This window comes from Anser anser, assembly GCF_964211835.1.
Source record: "Anser anser genome assembly, chromosome: 1".
Taxonomy (NCBI): Eukaryota; Metazoa; Chordata; class Aves; order Anseriformes; family Anatidae; genus Anser; species Anser anser.
The window spans coordinates 89,592,606-89,618,771 of NC_139720.1; the positions used below are offsets into that span (position 1 = coordinate 89,592,606).

General features: G+C 38.1%; 1 protein-coding gene across 8 annotated transcripts in view; it reads right to left on the reverse strand.

Annotated features, from left to right (window-relative positions):
- LOC310885740 (uncharacterized protein) overlaps window positions 1-26,166 on the reverse strand; it is a 257,063-nt gene that overhangs the window by 88,464 nt on the left and 142,433 nt on the right. For all 8 annotated transcript variants that reach the window (XR_014574950.1, XR_014574951.1, XR_014574952.1 and 5 more), the window contains one exon: window positions 14,408-14,593. The gene's annotated coding sequence lies outside the window, so the exon portion shown is untranslated. The remainder of the gene's footprint in view (window positions 1-14,407; window positions 14,594-26,166) is intronic.

The window sequence follows — 26,166 nt, forward strand, 5'->3', positions numbered from 1 at the left end:
TTTCTTCTCAGCTCAGCCTCTCTAGTTATGCCTGCACTATAACTCACACACCTGCAGCACTTTATGGCATGAACCCTCAACCTATTATGTTCCTTGCTTTTTGCCACACATTCCAATCACACACAATGCTTCAAAATTGATCAAATTTAAGTCTATGCTGAGAGGGGAGGAAAAAAAAAAAGTCTATTTTAAACTTCTTAGTGCTGCATCAAAATATACAGAATAAGTAAGGTCTAGTTGTCACAGTAACTGACATGTTTGCAAGCCACAGTGATTGCTGTCATCTCTAGACTTTCCCCCCTGCCCCCAAAATAGGAGAAAATCTGCTAGTAGTATGAATGACAGACAGAATTACAGACATTGATTAAGACAGAAACGTTTTTGTGGGTCACGGCATCAGCAAAGCTTTGCATTGTCACAGAAAGGGAGCTCGCTAGGCCCTCAGTCCTGAGAATGCAAGCGGCAAGTATTCGAGAGATGGGGAGAACATGATCGGCAGTATGATTTATGTGCTGGGTAATTTTTGCCCAGGTGAATATCTGGACATAATTTGCTTGCCAAGTAGAAATGTATGGGCAACAGCCAAAGCCATGCATGAGAACTGCTGAAGTATTTGCCAAAACCAAGTGTCCATACTCCTACTAAATCACATTGAAATCACTCTCCCTCTGGACATTGGTGAAATCAATGCTGGCCATAACCAAGTGACCGATTAACCAGCATCAGTCCTCACTGGGACTCCACTTAAGAGCACTACTTTCTGGCCAACATACACAAAAGGAGAGGGATGCCAGATGCCTTGGGAACAGCATAAGATGGAAGGCATAAGATACTTCTCCCATCTTTCACAGCATCTATCAATCTGTTGTTCAGAATTTCCTGAAGCCTGTGGAGGTAAGGCTGAGTTTAACTGCCCTCGTAACTTGCCTTCTTCTCCATGAAGGCATTTGAACCTATGCAAACTTTGAGCCTCCACACCCTGAGACAGCTGGGTTCTCTTGTATCACATGCTGTGTGTTTGAGCCTTCCAGCTGACTGATTCATACAGTGTCTCTACCCCATCATTGTGAGAAACAATGAACAATTATTTCTTAATTCCAGTTCTTAGTGCTTATCATAATTTGATATGCTTCTATCACTGCTACAAACACCACTGTCTCTTTCCCATGTTGGAAAATCCTCCCTAGTCATCTCAGTACTTGACATGTAGTTCTATAGCACATGCTTCTCCAGGCTTATTTTTTGGCAACTATCATATTTTGGCTTTTGAGTACTACTGAGCATTAACCAAAAATGTTCAGCAATCTACCTACTGTAACGTGTGACAGTCCTTTTCCCAAGCTAGCAAGAGTTAGTTCAGAGCACAATGCATGAATTGCCTTCTGTAGTGGAGCACTTCTTAGAAAGATTGCATGCTCCTTACATGTGAGGACCATGACCAAAGAGCAAAACAAAAACAGAAAACACCAAGCAGAACCTAAACCAGGGGACAATCCACCGAAGTTTATTTTTCCAGCTTCTTCATTACTTTTAATTACTCTGTCTTTGTAGTTCCCAGTTCCAGCTGGGAACAGAAGTGGGTATCCAAAACAATACTGGCATAAAAGACTGCTGGCATGATCAGCATAACTCATTTTTGTTTCAGAACCAACTTCTACTGGCAGAACTTAAATGTTTGTCTGATATTTACCTGGTTGTAGTAAGGCACATATTAGCCTGCCTAATTCAGACTTTTGCACACTTCCTCAGTCTTTGACTGTTTACCTTACAGATATTAAATATCATACATTTCCAGTTATCTGATAAAAAATAAATACTATTGAGAAAAAAAAAAAGTCAACTTCCTATTAAAACCTTAATAACACTAAGTAGATCCTACAAACCTGAATTCTTTATGTTTCTCTTACAATCTTGTGTGTTTTCACCACACCTTTCAATCAGCTGAGGAAGTTCTTCAGAGAAGGAACATTTACTTCAATCTGTGTGCAGCTACATATCTAACTAAAATAAAAGTCAAAGATGGTAAGGCACGTTCATAGGGATTAGCATCTGAAATCACATTACATTATGTTCAGCTTATGCTTGAATACTGGATCATGTAGTGTCACTGCACAGCAGTTAATACTGCAATAATGTGTGGCTATTAGAAAGAGTTCGTAACTCCACTGAACACATATCTCCAATGCTGGACAACACCTTTTTTGAGGCAAATAATATCAAGCCAATATCTTGACTTAAAATGTACTATTACTATTCCTTTTCCCATTTTTACTTTTGCCTAAAGAACATCAGTGATATGCCTTGAAAGCATAATACCCAAATAAAATGTTTTAAAACTTGCATTTTGTAGATCTCAAGGCATCCAACTCAATACGCGCTGAAGGACAATGCAGTTGGGGGGTGGGGAAAGTGAATTACACCTATCTTGTAAAACCTTGGTTGAATTTTATTAAAGAGGAGAAAAAAAATGCTCCAAAGCTCCTAGCTGTTTTATCTGGCTGAGTTAAAAACTTGTGAATATAGTGGTTTTAAATGGAAGTACTGACGTTGTTACTAAGGCAGCACGAATGTCACAGCTGTAATCATAGCCCACTTGTGTCACCGTCCAGGCTTAAGCATATATGCATGCACAGAGAGACAGAGAACTGCTGTCAGTTATATCTTTATTACTTCCACAGTGACTGATGCTTTGCAGCCCAAACATACACACCCAGTGCCAAGCTTGATGGTTTTTTTTTCCTCTTTTAACAGCCCAAATGCACATCCCTAGCCACTAGTTGGATTTTCTGTTATTGCCTCATGCTTGCAGTGCTTGATATATGAGCTCTAGGCAGCTGAGCTCTCCTCTCTGAGAAGCATCAAATGAACAGCACTCTGGAAACACTAAGAGGTGCCCAGTATCCCATCTGACTCCGATTACACTTAAAATATAAAGAGCGAATCTTGCCAGTACTTACTGCTGCATCTGTAAGTACTGACTACTATGAATAATAGTCCCACAGAAATCTACCCAGCATAGATGCACTGCCATCACTTGTTACACTAAATCACTGCATTATTAAGTAGTATTGGGGTAAAGATTACACAAGCAGATATTTAGCAGGTACCATATCTAGGAATATTAGCTTCCAACTTAACAAAACAATTTGCCTGCCAGTACCATGTGAGCAATTTTCTCTTCTTTGTAGCAGTGTAAACAACTTCTGAACCTTGGAAAGGGAAACAAACAGCTGTGTACAATACATTTAATAACAGGCCATTAAAAAAATTTCTGTTCAAATAGTCAGAATTGCAGCAGCAAGCCTCGAGCTAATAGCTTTTATGGATCCATTAGCTTGAGTAGGTTTTGAGTTTCTGAACTGGAATAACAGATTTGCATGTACTGTCTGAAATCCCTGCCTTGCAAGGTGCGTATGCTAATTTTGAAAGATGAAGCTACTAATGGAATACCTGAGTGTGCCGGAACGGTGTGGTCTGCGGACTGCAATGCTTTTTAATTTCTCCTCTAATTTATTAATATGCCATATTTCAAAATGCAGTGGCTTTTTCGATCATCTCATTTAGTGTCAGAGATGCTTAGTACAAGCAGTTCTAAGATGTTAATTATTGGACCATTGATGCATCCGTATTTCAGCAAGTAGTCAAATCACACAATTCAATTTCATTTTAACGTTAATGTCCAATTCATGCACAATGTTTTCATACTATTTTCAAAGCTACTAATATTTGGTCAGCCACAGCGTGCTGGTTGGTAATGGCAAGCTTTATAAAACTACATTTCCAGAAGTAATTAAATTAATTTTGCCTTACTGCACACACTGCTGTAGCATTATTTTTTTTGTCCCCCAAATGCAAAAAATGCACAGTGACTGAGTCTACCTCTAATGAAATACAGCTCGCTGCTGGGAGTTTCTTGCAATTCAAATCTGTCATGGGCCAGATGCTACTACTAATACTCATGATGGGTATTTTAGCCAATGACCAGTGCTGCTGAATTTTATGGATATGCTCTTAATGTGGAGAGCTTCTCCTTAGGAATAAGGGCATACGATGTAAAAGGAGACACTCACACCAAGCAATTTAACATGTAAATTAGATGGCAGACTAGCTTATTTCCCATCTAAGTAGGAAAAAGAAAAGATGCTTTTCTGGAGACCAATTCAGATCATCAAACGAGGCTAACCCCTAAAGGAGCTTGTATCTCACCACTGATTACAGGGAAAATCTGTGAACAAAAGCCAAACTGACTGCTTGTGTTGGCTGTTTAAGGTAGTATGCAACCAAAATTCATCCAACAGAAATATACATACATAGATATATATTTTTAAAGAAAACAATTTTACCTGAGCCCATTAGAGAGCTAAGCCACGTATAAAGGGCTGCTTTGACTGTCTTATTCCAACTGAGTGCTTGAAATTTCAACTGTAGCCTGTCCTTGCTCTTTGTAGGTGTAGAACCAAATAGCCCATTAACATAACTTCCTCCCATGCTTATCAATGATAGTAGCAGCATAATCATTTGTCAGTCTGAAACCTCTCCTCTTACAGAAAAAAGAAAAAAAAAAAGTGTCAGAGAGGGTAGGACCTCACGTAGCTATGAGTCCCGCACTGAGATGAACTCTGTTTTTTCAGATGAAAGGAAAGTCAAGAGAAGAGTTTTTTTCTGGGATACAGATAGGATCCACTCCTAGCTACTAGCTTTGGGGGGGGACTTTCCTAGAGGAAAACAACCTAGCATAGTTTTGTCAGTACAAAGGAATATTTCCCATGCTCCATATACATGCACTTCAGAAAAGAAGCAGCCTTTAAAACTACAGAGCTATGTGTATAAATAACTAGGGAGAAAAACAAGACAAAAAAACTGAGATAAACACAAGTAAATTGCTAGATAATCTTTCCTGTAGATTGCACTTTAGCTAAATTACCTGTACTGATCTTAATTATCCAAATGGCTCCATTAAACAAATGAGATGTCTGAGAACCACGCAGGAATACGCATTCTGATTTTTCTTCCCAACCTGGTTTGATTAATATGCTACAAAGCTAATTAATCTTAAGAGGAAACAGAAGAGTTGTGCTTCATACTGCACAGGTTACCAGTTATTGAACTACTAACACACCCCAAAGAACTTCTAAAATCTAAAGGGTACTTTCTCTATTCATATGTTCTCTGTTTAACATTACATTTTAGGACTGTTTAACTATTGCTGACCTTTCCCTTATAAACAACTATTGATAGCGTAAGTTTGAACATTGAAAAATTAGGCCAGAGAAGTTGTGCACACAGACTGGCAAAGTTCTACCTCTAGGAAAACTTTTAATGTTGTCTTTAAGTACTGACTTCAAACTACAGTAATAAGGTTATAGGACTGCGATTTTCTAAGCAGCAAAATTTCATCGTGATTTTTTTTAACCCACTAAGTGAAAACATACCTAATTTTGGAGGTGATATAATCCCCGAAGGTAACACTTAGTATTTGTTTGCAAGCCTCTGTCTGCTGACCAGAAAACTACTGAATCCTATGATATATAAACAGACAACAACATATGCTCCAGAAGGCAGGGAAATATCTTCTATATTCTCCTGCATATTAGTTGAGCAGACAGCTGGAATGTGAAACGACAGGGAACAGTATAACTGAAAAGACTTTAGAAAAGAGTAGAAAATCACTTAATAAGTTTTAAGGAATATCCTTAGGAATGCCTGCAAAGCCCTACCCCACACTGCCTTGCAGTTCCATAAGAAGCTTAAGCTGCGAAGCGCACTTTATCAAAGCAAAGGTTCAAGTGCAACTTTATTACAAACCATGAGCACCTAAACACTGCAGAGGTGTTTAACAGGAAGAAACTCTTTTAGGTGAGCTAAAAGGCAAATGAGATCTGATAGCTATGAAGTGGATGTGCTATATTCCATATCACCAAAATCTTCAAGATTTTCTGAGATTACAGTCAAAAGATATGCAGTCTGTAATATACTGTTAGTATAAGCCATAGAAGTTGGCTTTACTCTTCTTTTCTAAAATGAAAATTTGACTTTGTGAGATTGACAGAAGAAAACAACCTTTTAAACCATACGTGATGAGTAAAAAATAAGTACGCAAAAATAATCTGATGGTGTATGTAAATATAAACAGTTACAAAGGAAAGCATACACACTAAGATGGAAAGATGTTCTGACAGAACCATGGTGTTGGTGGTCTGAGAGCATTTTTTAGCGAAAAAGCAACTTACTCTACAGACACAATGCAGAAAACTGAAGTGAAGGTTTTGGGGGCGAATTCTAGAAGAGATGAGAGTAAAATATTTGAATGGTTATGTCACTGGAGAATCTGGATTTGCCTTTGCATTTTAGTACAGAATGTTTTGAGGGAGGGAGTGTTTCACAAGGTACATTCATACCAACACCATGCTTCCAAGGAAATACCCTCCTGTAACTTTTACATGATGATGCTTGGTCTGCTTCCACAGCTGGAGCAGATCACATTATATGGTTTTGTAATCTTATTAAGTTGTATGTTAGGACACAAGGCTCTGACAACTCCATCATGTAGAAAGGGATTTCGCATTGCTGGAGTGCTACAGTTTTTATCAAAGCCTCTCTCTCTGGCAGCAGGACAACAAAGGATGACACTAGAATGATGAACTAATAGCTTACTACAGGATTTCAGTTGCCAAGTTCCCATGAATTTTGAATTTACTAAGAAATCAACCAGCATGGAAAACAAATGATCCAAAATATATATGTACTTATTATGACCATCATTACGTCTGTTACATATAATAATATTTATATAAATTTGTATCATTATTCTGCTATTAAAAAAATTACTTGATAGCTCTCTAAAGTAATGAAATGTATGGATTAATTAGAGCTGTGAAAATACACATGTTGCAATCTTAATTTAGAAAGCCCAGGAAGTTCCTCAAGGACTTTTTAACACTAAACAAATGAGTGACATGCCAATCCAGAGGGCTAAGAATTTAGAAAGTCTGTGTTCCCAAAAGGAGTATTTTTCCAAAAAGAAAAGTCATGATTTTTCCTGAAAGATGCATTGAGCTGGATTGCATTTGAAATGCTGAAAGAAATAAAGCAGAACAAGAAAAGATATCATCAAGGTGTTTCAGCTACTGATGAAATTTATACACATCTTTGGCTAGAAGCCAAAGACAGAATGACACATTCAAAAGCTTAGATATAATTTGGCATATTTCTCTGGGAGGGATGTTTTAACTGTCAGTGGAACATAGACAATAAAGATAAAAACAGCAGATGGGATGAGAACATTGGTTTACTAATCCAAGTAAAACCTCTTATATGAGAGGAAAGTCAGAAATAACCTTAGTAAAAATGATATTGTGTAATCGCAATAAAAAGTCCTTACAATATAGAACGTGCCCTTGTCTTTTAGTATCTAGAGTAGATTTCTCTCTTTATTCTCCATTTCTCTCTCTAACCTACGCTAGCCTGTTTTAGAAATAATAAAGCAATTTAATGTCTTTGAGTAAATTTAAAAAAAAAAAAAAAAGGTTGGAATAAAATTTTCTCTCTTTTAGAGTTTTGCATGGCTGCAGTAATGTACTATCAATCTTACAGGTTAAAAAAAAAAATCTCTTCTGTAAAACACACCTTCAATATTACCAAAATTACTTCCGAAGTTTATCAACCAGATTTGTGCACATGTGTGCATGTGTTCACACGCTCATTGTCAAGAATAAGGATTTGCTTTTTTTTTTTTTGTCCTTCTTAATTGTTACTAGTTTCCTTTTCCTGGTGGTAAGAAAAAGCTGTCGAACTAACAAAGAACACAAGCTGAAAATATTAAACCAGGAGATCTGTATGTTTCATAAGCCTTTGATAATTTTCTCTTTAGAACAATATTTATACTTCTACATTTTGGTTACTTTATCTTTTCAATTATGATTACACAATGTTCCGGCGGGCAGAGCAAAGAAGAAAGAAGAAACAGTAAAAGAGTAAGAGGAATGAAAAGAGCAGAATACTAGAAAAAAAAGTCAAAAAGTGAACCAGCACTGAAAGAGGTTTAAAAGCAGCCATGGCTGATATTACTGGAAATCTCAAAATCATCCACATTACATTGACAAAGATGAAAACAGAAGCAACACTGTGCCTGCCGTGTGTAAAGAAGGCCAGGATCTGCTATTGTACCTAAAAGCAGAGTGCCTCAGCCAACACAAATGCTTTGAGGTACAAAATTAAATGTGACATGACTGAGTGTATGCTGGGAAGCAACACAGAAGGAGGAGGAGGAGAAAGAAATGTTTGCATTAAGACCCGTGTGGGACATAACTGGGCAGAGGAGGAGTCTAAGGAGGAAAGTAAGGTTGTAAAGCAGGCTGGACGTAGAAGAGAGAAAGATGAGGACAAATGAATATGAGGTAAAGAGAGATGAGAGTTAAAAAGGGGAAGGGAATTCACAGTGTAAGAGGTGGGTTTAAAAATATCCCAAGCACTTCAGTGGAACAGCTGGGAATAATGGGGATGATGGAGAAGAAGGGGAGAGCACACATGAGACGGGAAGGAGGTTAGTCATGGCTGAAGCTCTGAGACCAGAAACACATACCAAAATTTTACTGAAGAACTTAGCCCTTTAATGAACATCGTTGTATCAACAGAAGCCCTGAGTCAGGCTCAGCCACCAGGAATCTCTTGAGTTAACTTGTGTTGTTCTGAAAGAAGACATAAGGACACCGGTGAAACCTTCCCCTTTCCACCACATGCTACCTCGGCAGTTCAGGATGTTGCTAACAGTGACAGTGGTGCTGTGCTGCAGACAAGGCGTGTGCGAGCAGGGCCACGTCTGGAGGAACTGAGAGCAACTGTGATGAATGGGGGAGACCCGAGTCTGACAGATGTTTGCAAGCTGAAGAAGAGATGGTGACATCTGCTGAGTAGGAGAAAATAATTGAAGCCTTGTGTTGAGCAGTTAAAATTGCACTCTTCTGTGCACTGAAGGGCCAGTTTTCCATCATATGACCGTACAATCATGCTGAGTTAGGGGCTTTAAGAGACATCATGTGACAGGTCAAAACAAAACTATTATTTTCAAGGTCTTACAACTCTATTGTTTTGGAGTTGGTCACTGGCTTTTGACCTTTTAAGACAAGCAATAAGTAATGAACGAACAGATGAAGGAATGTCCTTTCATTCTGATCCCTGTCAGATAGAAAGGGAGGAACATCCTAGGAGCAAAAAATATCTCAAGTTGATGTCATAGAGGAACAGACTAGGGAGATGAGCTGAAGAAAGTGAAATTAGCAATAGGAGCTAAACTGCAGTTAGCAACTTACAACCACCAAAACTTCAACTTTGTCATAATCAGTAGTTTCCACTCCAGGCCAACAGGAGAAAAATGGCACCTAACAGAGGTGAAATACATAGTTTTGAGAACATCTTTTGAAAACAATATGACTTGACCTATGCAGCAGCACAAAAATTAATTTGCTGTGTTGTAAAAGACTACACTTTGCTAGCCCAGTCTGCTGGCCAGAATTACGTGCAAGAATTCCCACTGCCAGGGAAGAAGAGCAGGGAGCAAATCTGACTGTAGTAGGGAATTTATAATACACGCCTTGTTCTGAAACCTTCTCAGAAAAGAAGGCAGTATCAGCCAGTAATGGAGGTGTCATATGCCCAGAAATCTTTTGTTTGTTTATTAAAAAGTAATAAAAGGTACCTGGTTACAAAAAAAAAAAAGTTTGTGCTGGGTGGTCAATACAGTAACACTGACCCCTTTGCCATTGCATTAAGCTGTGCTGTTCATCACTCGCATCCAGGTGACGCAATGACATAAAAAGTACATTTGTGTGCTAATGACATATGTTAATCTGCCAGACAGAAAACAGCACAACCTCTTTACGTGTTTAGTACATAAGTATTTGACAGAAAAGCAACACAAATTGCTCTCTCTTCAAAAAATTTGTTTCAAAATTTTGCATTCGGTTCACAGAGGCTACCCCACACAGCTCATGCACTGTTTGAACTAATCCAGTTTGGATTTATGAGTTCCCCAGCAATAAGAAATGTCTTGAAGAAGGTGGAACCTACTGTGGATCTATTTTAAGAACTGTCCTACCAGAACAAACTGATTTTAATAAAGCATCAAAAAGTAAGTCAAGGGTAAAATTGGCCCTTATCAGGGTACGTGTTACTATTTACTATTACTTATCAGGCTACATGTTACTATTGCTCTGTAGTAAGGCCACCCTACAACAGATGATGAGCACAGGCATGTGCATTTACAACTCTCTGAAGCACAAACATGAAGTGGCTTGAACAGCCATCTGCTATCCTGCAGCTATTAATTCACTAGATGTCAGCAATTCAACTAGTCTCTCTCTGATCTTGGCATATGAGAAACACTTTGAAGAGGAAGGTGTAAATCACCACGTTACAGCACACCCAGCTAGCGCAATACTTCATCTCCTTCTCCATGTTACTTCGGACACCATAAAGCAAGCTACCCAACCCTCTTAGAGAGACAGTGTCAGTGCCAGGAAAACATACCTTGGAAAAGGGAAGAGATTGAGACTTGAGAAAGAAGGGTGTTGGGATGGAGTAAAAAAAATAAAGTTTAAAAAGACAAAAAAAGTTATTTTCCAATATTGATCCTTGCTGGATTTTTACAAAGAAATTTACATAACAGATTGCTTCCATGAAAGCAGTTTTCCCAGTGCTTTCAACTAGTGTTAGCATTTTTTCAACACATATGAAAACTTTTTTTGATGGATTGCAGGTAATTACTGAGCTATGTCTTGAAATATCAGTGGACTTAAGATAAACTGAAGGTGTTAAGAGATGAATTTGTGGGGTGTTGGGGCAGACAGATAAGCGACCCTGAGTGCACTGAGATGTGTGCAATCCCTCTCCCCCCCCCCCCCCCCCCAAAACTAACTTCACAAATAACCATAACAGGTATTACAGAAGGTAGATAGAAAGAAGAAAAACATTGTAACCTGAAAACACCAGTGCTATAGGGCTATGAAACATTCTTATAGCACCAAATTCTGTTCAATGTAAATCTGCAAGCTGGAGACAATTCAGCGGACTGCAAGGCAGCTGAAATAGCATTACTGCTCTGTATTTCTCAGACAATTAAGATGATTGTAGATAAAAACTTGTTTCACCAACTTAGGATAGTACCTGTGAACCGACCGGTTTGTTTCACCCAGCATCTCTCTTGGTTTGTACCTTTCTCTCTCAGTCTCTCCTGGTAATAATATTTTGGATAACTGTATGGTATATCACCAAACTTTTATCACTATGATAGTTAGAAAATGTAGCTCTTCTCTTTTCACAATAAGGCTGATACCTTTTTTTCCTACCTGTCATTAAAGGCAGCTGTAGAAAACCAAAGCAAATCAAACTTTTGCATCTAACTTTGCAGTTACATATAAGATATACTAAAGCAGATAACTAGAAATAAGAGAGACTCTTGCAAGGTAAATCACTCAAAATGCAGGGCTATTATTTTACCCTTAGAGAACCAAATTCTGTTTAAATTAAATCTGGTAAAAAATAAAATAAACCAAAAACAAACAAAAAAAACCACTAGCCCACCACCACCAAAAACACCTGCAGAATAATGGAACTTAATTTCCTACTTATTGGTAATTACTGAAAATAAGTAAATTACATTTTTAGAGTGGTTAACAGGAAATACCTGGTTTGCTTCAATAGAGCTGGATCAGTTTAAAAAAAAAAAAAAGCTAAAAACAAAAACAGATCGAGATATATGTAATAAGGCTTCTGAGAAAGTAATGCAAGAAAACTTACATTGGATACAAAAAGGGGATACACGGAGGAACTGGAGCTATTGTTTTAGAAGAAAATAGAAGATGAAGCCTTTAACTTTCCAGAGGGCTGAAAATGAGTAAGATAGCTACTGCGTAAGAGGTGGAGGGGGGAAGTAAACCTAGGAGAATGGAAAGGTGAATCACAGCTGCAGACAGGAGACAGAATTCATTTCAATTCATACAAGTCAGAGATGAGTGAAAGTTTTTCTCTTCGCTTACAGCTATGATTTTTCAGGCTTCTTGTAGATGAAAGGTGCAACTTCTAGCTGTGTAGCAGGATGACTGGACAACGCCAGAAGAAAAGTGTTGCAGAACACAGCAGTTCTGCAAGTCTGAGACCCTTGCACCCCAATGGATCTGTGGAGAATATGGGCAGTGGGAAAAGCAGCAGATAGCGTTGCGTTATGAATGCTTGCTGATAGAACTGAATTAAACAAATTCAGATGGGTTGAGAGTACCTTAAAAAAAACAAACTACAAAAGTAATTCACCCCTCCCTGTTTGTCTAAACAGTCTTCTCTTCCCTCTGTCATTCTTAAGAGGCTAATTTCCTCAAAAATACCCCTTTTCAATCTTCTCTCTCACATTAAGCCCACTAGAAAGTGATTTGCAAATTACGCTTATGCAAAGCTCTTTTGATCCCACACTGATGTAGACTGGAGAAAAAGTTGTCTCCATGATAGATCTTCTTTGTATTACTGAAATGTCTCTTAACTACACCTGGACTTCTGCTCCAGCTTGTTATGGATTCTCACATAAGCCAAACAATTCACCTGCAGACAACCCTTTTTCAAAATTAATGGGAATAAGAGAGAAGCTAGCCTGCCTGCCTTATATGTTCATTGAACATTGATCTTTAACCTGCAACAAGCTAAACCTATCAGAGCTCCTGCAATTTGTTTGCAGCAATCGCTGAGAGAATGAAGGGTCAATGCATTACAACTTCAAGCCTTGGCTGCTCCAAGCCCTGTCGTAAGATGGATGGTATCGAACCTACACCTCAGATACAGAATCAAGCAGTTTCCCAGTAGCTTCCTTGTAAAGAATTATCATTTCAGACAATTGCACATTTGCTCCAAGGAAATCAATAAGTATTTTACCAAACACCCTTTCATTGTAGACACATCAAAACTAGGGGATGCTTTTGACAGAGCTGTACTTCAGTCTTTTGTTAATTACACACTAAATACCAATCTCACAGAAAGCCACTTCTAGAGCTGCTAAAATACATATATATATATATACACATATACGTACACATGTAAGGAGTGCACTAAATAAAGGAATTCATATATGTATACAGCAATTATAGTTCTCTATTATGTATTACCCATATATTCCATGATCTCATTTTTCTTCTCTATATTATGGTATCCTGCCATATCTGATGAGGTTATATTCTCACCTTTAGTTGAAGAGAGGGAATGTTACAACCTTTGTGTTGTCTACAAAGATGAAAGACACACCAGGTATAAATGTACTCCCAATACAAATAAAATCGATACCTGACTCTGACCCCAACTGTATAGGACAGACATGCTAGAAATGGAATGAAAAACATGTATTTTTGAAGAATGCATCTCAAAGAAGTCCCAGTCTTGGATCATTACATGACTAGGAGTTTCCAAATATTACACTGCAACATCAAATCAATTTGGCAAACCCCTGTTTTGTAAATAAAAAAAGGGGTTTACTAAGATTTCCTTTATGTTTTTCTTGATCATTTAAACCATAGGTGTTTGAACTATGGGCTCTCCTGCACTCACTTCACAGTATCAAAATAACAGCATCAAACTCCATAATAGAAAATAAACTGAAATCCCCAAATAAAAGAAAACACAATTTCTATCCTCCTGTCAAAATAGGTGAAATCTTCACCAAACAGATACAAACTCAAACTCAACAAATGTTGTGCTTTGTGCAGTTTTTGCTGCAAAGCAAGGTAATGAGTTTATGGACACAAACCTTCAATAACTAGTGATACAAAGTGCAATATATTTTCATCTAATTTCTCAATCCTGTATGGTGTTTTTCATTTTTTGTTGTTGTTGTTTTGTGTATATTTTTCCTACTCTTTGTAATTCTCACATGGCCTTTTGATTAATTTCTGTAATGGAAATTACAGCAGTATGCTACTGCCAGCTGAATACTGTACTTCCATACTTCTTTATTATTATTTTCTTCATAAGGATCCTATCAACTGAAAGAACATGATCCATGAATTCTGGAGCTGCTCATGTTTCACTTGTTGCTTTATTCCCTAGTATCCCAGAAGCTAAGCACCTAAATGTTTCTGTACATATTTATATTTATATTTTATAATTCATGTTAAAGATACTTATAGTGTCTCACTTTGTATAACTGCATTTTTTTTCCAGGAAGCAACTCATCTTAAACGGCACAATTACACTGAGCTTCTTGTTGTTTAACTCTATATTAAAAGACAAAAATATCAATCTCATTTTACGAGGTTCTTTAAAATAACAAGAATCTGATGAGAACTCTTAAGCCCTGAAAATCTCCATGCCCTGTGCTCTCAAAATGTCAGCTCTGCACAAACTAGGAGTCAGGAATTTACAGGGCTCATTTACTCACCTGCCTTTGTAAGGTGACATTTTCACATATAAAGAGGATGCAGGTTATCATCGGTATTATCCTTGTGTGGGTCCCTTGTGAGTGGTGAACTCCTCTGTTCTGATGTATGTTTTCGACGACTTCTCAAGCATCATTTTTAGCAGAAGTACATCAGTGGTAGTGGAGAGGTGTTCAACGCTTCAGGTTCTGCCAGGGAGAAAGAAAGAAAAGACTTCCAGTTCTGCACACACAGAAAAGCAAATCTTTCATTTGACTGAGGCTGAAAGCAAGCCAGCCAGTTCAAGGGACACAAGATGTTTACAAAATGACACTGAGGAAGCTCCTCTTCATCATATTAATGTATGAAGAGAATAGGTGAACAGACATTTTACCATAAATGTTTGCTCCTCCTTTCTCCTACTTCCCCCCCCATCCAGTTGTCTCCCAGTTCCTTCCCAGTGATATTTTTCTACAAGAAATTTATCCAAGATGGCGGAAGAGGGGTTAGTCCGGTGAAAGCTGTTCATTTAGGATCCCTCCACTGCTGAAGGAGAATAAGTGCCTTCATTGACCACTTTCCCTTGTATAGAGAAGGAGAAAAAAAAAAAAAAAAAACATATTATCTTAGGGCAGATGCAGAACATTTTTAGGATGCTGAAGTCAGTGAAGTGAGTCTAGGCAGTAATGCAATAATCCCTTTCCTCAGATTTCTGCTCCTATATCCTATATCTTAACTACATTAAGCAAGTTCAGAAGACAGAATTCATTATTTTCAAAGAATCGGTGCTGCCTCGCTGTGAGACTTCAAGACTTCCAGCAAATTATGGACGTGCATACGGGGCACATAAAGTTGCACTGCTGTAAAGGTGAAATTTATTGCTGTGAGCTTGCCTGCATTGTGTAACTGGATCACGTAGAGACACATTAAACCTGGGGTGTAAAAGAAGTACGTAAGCCATACTTACAGGTAAGAGTCAATCAACTCTAAAGAAATGCCAGAACATGAATTACAGTTGACCAGAAATTGTGAGGTAAGCCTCTGTCGACCACAGCCATTAACGATGTGTAAAAGGCCTGCTGAAGAAATCAATCCATAATTGCAGCATTTATCAAGTTCATATAGATTTGTGTTGTTCCTATCTAATTTGGATGGTATTACCAAGGAGATGCCCACAAGTGGGATATCAAAACAGCACCTGGGAGGCTATTTCCTCATTTTGTTTTATCCTTTTGGTATTCTATTGAGGAAAAAGATCTGATGATAACTTCAAAGGACAGCCAGATTCTTTGAAAATAGGTTGTTATTGATCATAGCTCCACAGAAGTGCATGTTATAATGCTGTGTAAGGCTTTCTGTATATGAATCTTCTATATGGCTTTTCCTCATAAATTTAATTCTTTGTGCCTACGACTTATCACTTTTTCTAACCACACACAAAAAAAATAATCTAAAAGATAAGCAGGAAATAACATTTGGAATATCCAATGGAGGTCATTTAACCTTTTGCTTTTATCTTGAGGGGCCGGGCCTATATTTGCTAATGGGAGGGGGAAGAGGGGGAAAAACACACACACAACAAAAAAACAGCTAAAAAATGAAATCAAAAAACTGAATTTCAGTTTCCAAGGGGCAGCCTCAGATCAATTTTTTCAAACAGCAATATGCATTTAAAAAAAAATCCCATAAAGATACATTTTAATGCCAACGATGCTTTCATAGTCAAATTTTAGAGCAGTCATCCTGCATGAGGAATATTGGCAGTAAGAATTCTCTTACTGCAGAAATCCACAAAATGAAAAGCAAACTGTGACCCAAACACTGCTTTACTGCACAACACTGACATTTTTTTCATAGAGCATAAAAGATAAAATGAAAAGGAAATTAATTTTCTGTAGACTCCTCCTTCATCTCACCAGCTCACTCTCAGCTCCCTTTCCCTTCTTTCTATTCTGAATATTTTGAGAGATCAGAAACAGAGCCCCAGACGAAAGGAGCAAAAACACTGCAATAGTGTAATAGGAAGTAAAATAGGATGCAGAGTTGTAGAAAACTTAGAGAATAATATGAGTAAAAGATGTGAAATTTTGGGTTTTGAAGCAAATGTACAAAAATATAAACATATGTATTTGAATACATGTATTTACATGTATGATTCTGGGTCTGAGTTCTGCTACATGTGACAATACCTCAGAGGCATAGTTTTAAAAATGAATACGTAATTTTGACATTAACTTCTACTGCACTTGCAAGGAACTTAAAGATTTTTTGGAAGACTTTGGGAATTAAGAGGTCATTTAACCATGGGTTGGTTTAGAGTGACAGCTAGCTGTGCACCCAATCAAGGGAGCAAGTAGCAGCTTGAAAATAAACCAAAGAGTTGCTACGCAACTGTGTATGCAACGCAGAGTTCAACTCTAGAACACAAGATAGTTCACATACTATCTGAACTGTAGGTTCAATACGCAGTGGGACAAATATATTGGAAAAAGTCATCAAGGGTTCTCAGGTGCATACTGCCAAAGGCTGGGCAAGCATACAAGGGAAAGATCACTGACTGATCACCATATTCTTTTCTTCTTCCCCTAGCATCTGTTCTTGACTCCTACTAGAAACAGGGTGCTGGAACAGAAGGTCTTTCTGATATTCATTTTAATATATTCCTTTTAATATTCAGGAATGTTAACTGAATGCTGAAGTAAGAGTTGTTTTATTTGAGAAAACATTAATGTGACTTAATGAGAAGAGCCTTTTTTCTTTAATGGTTTTAGACTGATTTTAAGCACTACAAAACTGAAAGCCTGTGTTTCTCTTCCAGTTCCAAACTGAAAAAGAAAATACTGAGAACTCATAGAGGTAGAATTAGTTTGTCTGTGTGCAATACACATATTTTAATATCGTCAATATCTAAAGTTACAGATGTGCATTCAGATTAATCTAGTTACTTATATTTAAGAAGGTTTCAACTAATTTTCTCCAAAACACCTCCTTTTAGCAATGATAAAAAAAAACCTTCTAGTTGTTGCAGGATTTCATCTTTCTGTATCTCTTTACCCGCTCCTGTAATTTGAAAATAGTTAGATACATTTTATCAGATTTCATTTTTCAAGTTGATGACTATAAATAAATAAAAAACAAAGAACTCAAATTACATTCAAAAAAATCATTCATTCCAGTGCTCTTTTCATCCCTGTCCCTACCTGCATGAATAAAATATTTGGAAAAGGGAGAAAATTCAGACAGATGTGCATCACCAACAGCCCTATATTCCTTCCTCCAAACATACTGAACCTTTCTGCCATCTTAAATATGTACCTTCTAGTAAAAAAAAAAAGAGATGCTTTTCTAAAATGGAAAACAGACCAGACACAGCAATTTAAAGAGTCTGAGGAGGATAATGTAGTGACCAGTGAATCAAGCAACAGACACCAGACACCCCTCCATATCACGATTATGCAAATGAAGATTGATAGAAGGAGCGAGCACAAGCCCACAAAGAAACATGCATAAACATATGTTGTTATGCATAATGTATACAAGTGTCCCTTGTACACCTCCACAGCTGCCACCTCTTTTATCATTCTTAAGAAGTAACACTTTACAAGAGGAAAGTGTAACCCTGGCAAAAAATCAAGAGCAGAAGAACTAGGCAATATTTATATCCTATTTCACCTCCCACCCCCCAACATCAATGATGTTGAAGTTGTGTGGCACATATGTACACAGACATGGGGATTTCAGCTAATGGTCTATATCCCACAGGGCTTGTTAAGACTATTTCTCTTGTTCTTGTTATACTCGAGTAGTCATTTGGTATTTTTTTTCCCTGTTTGGAGTTTAAAAGCTCTCCTTAGCCAAATAGCTCTTTACAGATGCTGCTCTGCCATGTAATTATAACATCCCACAAAAGGCTGCTCTTCTAGAAATGTCAAATTAGCTGCATTTGAAATACTACTTTTCCACACTCTCAAGCAAAAACCTAGAAGTAACTAGTTAAAGGAGAACCATTAAACCTCATGTGGGGTGCACTGCTGAAGGTAATCATTATTTCATTAGTCCAAAGGCAATTCAATTGATAAACAGTCTGAAACTAAACATTAAGAATAAATTCATCATTTAAGTGATATGGCAAATGCCATGTGATATGAAAGTACAACTGTGGCAGATGTTTAAGAAGTTGTGTCTTCTTTTTAGATAACATTAAACTGCTTTGGATGGACAGGGACAGATCTGAGGTATGCATGTACCCAACTGTCTACGTATAAGTACATACTTCTTTAGGTATAGATAAAAAAGTGAACCATATATGTTGCAAATGGATGCATATGAAAAGTTTGATTTTGTTTTGAATACACCCAGAAAAATGAAATAGAAAAGAAAGGATTGTTGTGCTTTATCAGATCACTTCGCCCAGCTCCTCCTGTGAGATTTTCTTTTGCTAGTCTGCCTTTGTATGGAAGCACATTTCTTCCCCCTTTCCCCCACGAGAAATTGTCCTCACTGGGGACAATTGGAACAGTAGCTGCATGGTATCTCCTAAAAAAAATGAGTGATCTGTCACACTAGAAAATGAATCATTGTGTTAATCAATTGAATGAGGGGAAGAAAAAAAAAAAAAAAGAAAGATGATATAATTAGAGTCATAGCATGGTGGAGGCTGGAAGGGAGGTCATCCAGTCTGGAGGTCATGCCAAGGCTGGTTGAGCCCTCTGCTCAGACAGGATCAACTAGTTAGTATCCTAGGACCATGCCCAGACAACTCTATACTATCTACAGTAGAGACCCAGATTATGCTTTTTGTGAAGTGGCTTGCTTCTGTTCTCCTTCTGTGAATCATCAAATTCAGCATGTTATGTTTTTTGTTTGTTTGTTTTTCTTCTGCTTTGTTTTAATGCAGTGGGATAGAGTTTGATGTAAATGACTAGTTTATGACTGAAAGTAGGCCCAGAACAACTATTTTTATTTCTTTTATTCAACCATATCAGAATAGAATAAATACATTCCTAGCTATCTTCACAACCTCCCAGACCCCAGTGAAATGCACAACTGCTGTAAACATCATCTCTTGTATTCACGGTGGCTGTTTGTATATGTTTCCTCCCCTATTTCTTTAAATGTTCTTTTTTCTTTTTTTTTTTTCTTATTGTCTTAAATTCAGGGTTCATGGAAATAAAGATATCACAGAAGGAAAGCTTAAAATGCTGTTTGTTTTAAAATAGGGGCTCTAGAGCCTTCCCATCCTTTCAGAGTCATTTTCTGAAGGATCCAGAGCCCTACTCTTAGGGGAGCATCCTCTCCCTTTCCCCTGTGTTTTCTTGTCTATTGAGGCAAAAGCTAGGCAAAATACTGATACGTTATGGGTACAAGAAAGTCACAGTTAAAGCTACAAGAACCAGAATTACAAAAAGGCTGTTATGCTATTAGAATTACAGAATCATCTAAGGTTGGAAAAGATCTTCTAGATCATCAAGTCCAACCATCACCTAACAGTACCAAGTCCACTGCTAAAACATGTCCTTAGTGCAGAGTAAAACTAAAAACAATGAACATTTTCAGCCTTTTTATACTTTAATTGCTTATTAATACCCTAAGTGATATGGTTATCTTCCTTGAATATTAATACTGGTCCTAAATGGAAATACAAAGTCAAGGTAAGCATGACATTTACTCAACTATTATCTGTTCCTAGTGATCTTCCATTCACTTTTTCTAACTCAGTAGCCAAGATATGGTATTCTGGCAGCAAGGCAAAGCTTCTATGGAAACATAGGTTTCACATTCTGAATTATTTGGTCACTATAACTTCGTTACCATTCCACTTTTTGTGCATTTACATTCCATAATATCCAGTGGGCTGATTTTATAAAGTATAACTCTGCCTGGACTGCAGAAAAAGTCCGACACCAAAGGCTATCACCACCCAATAGTTTGCATGCTCTTCTGTGCTAACAGAAATAGATTATTCTCCTCAGTCTGAGCAGAGCTAATACAAAGCTATGTTTCTGCCAGACCACTGATGGGCATAGCACAAGCTGAATTCAGATGAGCTGGCTGGGTGCTTCGAGCACCAGAGCATTATAAAAGGTGTGTTATGTTCTGGATCTGAGAATAGACTAAGACACATTTATTTTGGGGTTTCATTCTCTGAGATCTTAGTAACAAGCCAACCGTACAGGCAAAGCCATCACTGTAAACTGCTGCTCATAGCTCTGCATGGGGCAGGCCTCCCATCAGGCCTCACCTAGGGCTGGGACAGCACAGCCCTGCAAAGCTGAAGGCTGGGCTGCTGCTTTAGGGACTACAAGCCAGGGACATCCCCTTCCAGCTCAAGGACAAACCCTGGGTGCTTTCTGTGGGGGATTTCCCCAGCCCCAAAGCAGGGACTGGATCAGGCTGCCAGCCCACGTCACCATGCCCTGGTGCAGTCCGCGAGGCACAGGGTGGACCCCAGTGACCTACCCCAGACAGACATTCGTTTTCATTTAAAAGCCTTCTCCCCCCAGCCACAGTTTCCTCCAGATACAAAAATAAGTATGCTAAGCTATGTACAAACAGCCCAAGTGCAGGCAGTAGCATTAAGTGCTAGACATCTCTGACAAGGCCTCCAGTGGTGAGACCTGGTTAACGTCAGGGTGAGAAACGCATCCCAGCTAACGACGTCTGAGGAGCGATCATCCATGCTCCGACAGAGCAGCAGTGCTGCAGGGGCTTGTGCTGCGGCTACTGCTCTGACAGGGCTACAGATCCAGCTGGGGAGAGATTGCCTGAACTTGGTCTTTAAGCCCTGCTCAGGTGTCTTTTTAGTTTTCCCTGTATATATATTTGTATAGGTGGATATACGCATACATACATATCTATGTATGCCTGCATACATGCATATATATTGTTTACACAGACGCAAGCATTTCTTCCAGTCTGAAATTTGGAAATCAGCAATTACTGCTTTCCATGCTGAATGCTACCACCCTACCTAGCCCTTCTTCACAGGCCTGGGCTGAGCTGACAGATATCTCCCTGCCTGGCTGGCAGCTTGCTGGGCTGCAAAGTCACTGCCTTTCCTCCCCTGCACTGGCGCATGAGAAGAAATGTGGAAACAGTAACCATAATCTGGAGGAGAAAAGGAGGGCTCTCTCAAACGGAAACAAAAATCAGTAAACCACCAGGTAAACACACAAGTATGAACTGAATTGAAAATACAAAAGTTTGCAACAACCTTTCAAAAATGCAGTGAAGGCAATTACTAGTATATCTTATAATAACATTGAGGCCTTTACAGAAATAAAGTAAAGCAACAAACAAACCTTGCAAGGCAATAGAGGGTGTTGCAGACAGTGCAAACTTTATGTAAGATGGAGCTGAACTTTTTCTATTTAATTCATCCTATCTATCTCAGACCAAAGTCAGCATTTTTTGTCTTGCATGTTTACATTTCAAACACACCATTGGTTTATCACTCATAGAACTGAGCTCTTTGTACTTGGCATATAGCAAGGGACACTGGTGCACCTTCTTTTGTGTGTGTCCTTCTGAAAAATTTAATTATTAATTGCCAGTTGTAAATAATGTGATGAAATGTCCCCAGAATAACCGTACTCTCTTTCATTTCTGGAAGGATGCATAAGAGTCCTCTTCGTAAGAGTTTGATCACTTCTAGTTTCATTTACCTCAGACACTTCCCTGGAAAATAACACCGTCGCTGAAAAAACACCTGCTCTTGCTCTACAGGAAAACCAATCCCAATCAAGATGACATATGCAAGGAATACTGTCCATGAGATTTCTGAATTAATCAGTTCTTATGTTGCAGTTCAGTTTAATGTGAATTTCTCTGGCTGTGTGCTAGCTCAGAAATCTCTTTATCAAACAACTGCACTCATTAACCGCACATTGTAAAACAGTGTTGGTGGCAAACTAAGCCTTGACAGCTATCATACCCACTCCTACTCAGTGCCCTGTTCCAGTAAGAGTTTGGCAGAGACTGTGGATTAAGAGCAAATCCTCCAAATGGCAGAAGTCCAACATTTGTGTCTTCCTTCAACAATACAGTAAATTTCAGGACTTGTATTAAAAATAAAATGCTGCTGGCATTAAACAGAGCTTGTCACTCTCCAGAAAGATGCTTGGTTTGTCAGCAGATCTCATTCCTGATGAGAGCATCAGGCCTGCAGGAAACAGCCTTTCTCTGCTTGAAACTGAACCATGCAGAAGCTTTAGGACAGGATCAAAATCCTTACATCACGCCCATTCTGCTTGCATTTTAAAGCACATCTCCTAAGGCAAAGCTAAGATAATTATTCACATTATACTCTAAGTCAAGTTAGCAAATAGGCATATTCCTTTCACTGATGTTCTTTTAAAGACAAACAATCAAAAGAAATATGAATTCTACATTTTCAGAAGACAGCAAATATTTCTGATAAAATATTTGCTGTCTTCTGAAATTTAGCTTTTCTTACATCCAAGTTCTATGGTGTCATTAGGATTTTCTCCTGTCATATGCATCAAGGAAAAAAAGAAATGAGGAACACTTTGTGAGAAATGCTACCTTGAAAGTTATTATTCTCATCTCTGTTCCAACTCTAGGTATAAAAAAAACTACATCTTATTTCTTCAGAACAGAGACCTATATTTAAGAGCACAGTCCAAACATTCTCATTTTGGAAAAAATAGTTCCCTATAATTTAACAGCAGCTACAAAAATATCTTTGCAAAGGAAGTATACAAGTGTCTGCAGGCCTGCCGAATTTATACTGTTTTGCTAGCAAGACTGGTCCCCACAAGGGGACCAGCAACTTTTTCAGGTCCCCATACCCGGCTGGCTGCTTTCAGTTGTATAACCCGTTTTTTTGTAGGGTGGGATAAAGCCACTTGCTGCTCATGAGGCAGAAAAATTGCTTTTTAGCAGCGAGACTCCCTATATGTGGCAGCAACACGCAGGTAAAGCTAGGCGCTGTGCTGAGGAAGGATGGCACCCTCATCGCCCAAAAACTTGTCAAGAGGCAAGGCAGGAGATGGCCACCACAAAAAAATAAAAGGCTGTGGGTGCAGAAGGAAAGAGAGGGCTGAAGAAGAAAGCACAGGGACTGGAGGAAGAATGAGCTTTGTAGCAGATAAAGGCAAAAGGGAAGGAGAAAAGTGAAAAAGAGAATGATGACATTCTGGATTTTTAATAAAGGAACTATTTAAAAAAAAAAAAGGAAAAGAGAAGAGGTGTAGGTCATCAGTCAAACTTGGAAATGTCACTGTCACTTAAATGTTATTGTACTTGTTACTGTGAAAGATAAAACAAAATACTGTAAGGGGTTTAGATCTCTCCTTTTGTAAGTTGTGGCTTAGATTCAGATAAGGCAGTTTAAGATACCTTTCTTAAGATTTTAAGATTTTGGAGGATATAAAAAGTCATTTGGGAATAAGAGGAGCATAACATTTGCAAATGGTACCACAGTTCCACATAGATAGTTTTGCATTTTATAGATAATTTCCATATTTTAAGATTTTGATCCTAAAAAAAAGTAAAATCCCTGTGAAAAAATAAATGAAACTTCTGTCCCTGGTACAGTACAATCTTCCTGCGGATAAGAGTATACTCTAAAGTGGGGGCCTGGCTTTAACTCAGTCACTGCACCTTGGTTAAAACGGTAAACATGTTTTTACAGACTTTGCTTCAAACTTCCAGTCTGAGTAATAAATAAATAAATTATTAGCACTATTTCAATAAAGTTGCAAGATGATAAGGGGGCATTACAACCATCAGACAACCTGTCTTGTCATATGCACTGCGATTAACCTTATCTGCTATTTTAAATAGAGTACTACCTCCAAGACAAAATACGTCTGCTCTCATTTATAGCTTCCATATACTGTGAAGTACAACAGGAAAAAAAATCTGAGTTTTAAGTCATCTGCTTCACAATATCAATATCAAATATTTTTTGTCTTCCTAGAGACAGTAAAAGCTTATCTGAAACACTCATTTAACCCTCCCACACATACTCCATTTCTGTGTTCTGAGCATATATATTTCCGCACACTGAGTTCATATCACTTTATGGAGTGAAGTGACAAATCTACATCTCAGGCCAACTTCAAATTCTCCACAAATATAAAATATAAAGAGATTTTAGGGAAGAGAGAAATACTAGAAAGGACATTTCAGGAAAACCTGTTAGGAATTACTGAAAATATCTTCTTATATGAGAAGCAAACTAGGCCACATCCTCCCTGTTTCTTATTCCTCATTTCAAATAAAATAGTTATTTGAAATAGTTTAACAAGGAAAACAGAAAGACCAAACTAAGGAAAATCTATAATTTCAGAGGCAACACAGGGTCTTTAGCACTTGAGAGGACTGGTCTTAAGGCAGAGAAAGGAGAGAGGATGACTGGAGGGGGGCGAGGAAGACTATCTGAAGAAGAGAAAAAGAGTTAGGAATACAGCTGATTTTGCTTGCATTCTGACACATAAGTGATTTTGTTAATTTTACAGTGTGTAGGTAGAGACATTGAGACATTGCTTTAATTTAAGAAAGAAGAAAAAAGACATAAGTAGAGACATTTTTTTCTTCTGTACCTATTACAGGAGTTTTAACAGTAATATGGTCAGAGAGACTTATTTGCTGAAACATGCTACCTCATTTGAAATACCTGCAGTGACATGAAGCCATTCAGTCCTGCTTTCATTCTGTCATTTTCCTTCCCTCCTGCCCACAGATTACTCCCTGTGTGTCAGTCCCCACAGTTTTATCAAACCTGTGAGGGGATCTGGGCTCCACAGAATCATTGCGAGTCAGAGGACAGATGACTTCATGATTTGGGGATTATCCTTACTTTCTGTATCGTTTATATTAGAGCAATGTGTACAGGCGTCAACTGAGATCAGAATCTCTTTGTAAGATGATATTATATTAAATACCATAGGAGATGACATTTTCCTGGATATTAGTTAACAAGACAGAAGAAGTAGAGAAACAGGTCACATAAGATCTCTCTGCGGTAGACCAGGGGAAGAAGACAGAAATAAAATTCATGTCTCCAGTATTGCAGCTCAGGTGTCATCTCCGCTAGGATAAAACAAGAAAGAAAAGTGGATTTCCTGCTGCTGCAGCTTTATCTTTTGGTGATGAACAGGATGAATAGAACCTACGGTCTTTTTCAGCTAGCTGTCTGAATACCCTTTTATAACTTATCACACAGTCTTCCACTGAAAGCAATAGAAAGCCTTTTTCTATTCTTTCAGGTTTTCAAAAGTCACTTGATTTCTGTGAAGTTGATTTTATTCCACATCCTGGCCCCCGGAATTCCTGTCATTCCTTCCCATTCTTTCCCCGATTGAACTGCAGTTCTTACGAGAAATGGTACCCATAAGTACAGATTTGGCTAGAGAATGCCATAGTAGTATTACTGTAACCACAGTGGCTCATAGACATAGCTGAAATTCTCATGTACAAAATTTGCCTTGTCTGTGGGAGAATATATACTCCACGTTCATCTGCCAACATCTCCAGAGATGCTGTTACTTACAAGAGAGAGGTTATAAAACCTTTATTATGAAGAAGCTAAATAAATTTTAAAAGATACATAAATTTTCTGGGACAATCTGAATATTGTGCATCATATGGGTGAGAAATAGCTTTTTTTGATGCTATGAAGTAGCTTCCACTCCCTAGAGAATACGAAGTTTAAGCATAGAGTAATTTTCCCTTCTTTGATGGCAATCTGTGTTCAATTTATTAGTCTTACTCAAAGTACCACGACTATAGCTGTCCTCTTTTTTTTGTTTGTTTT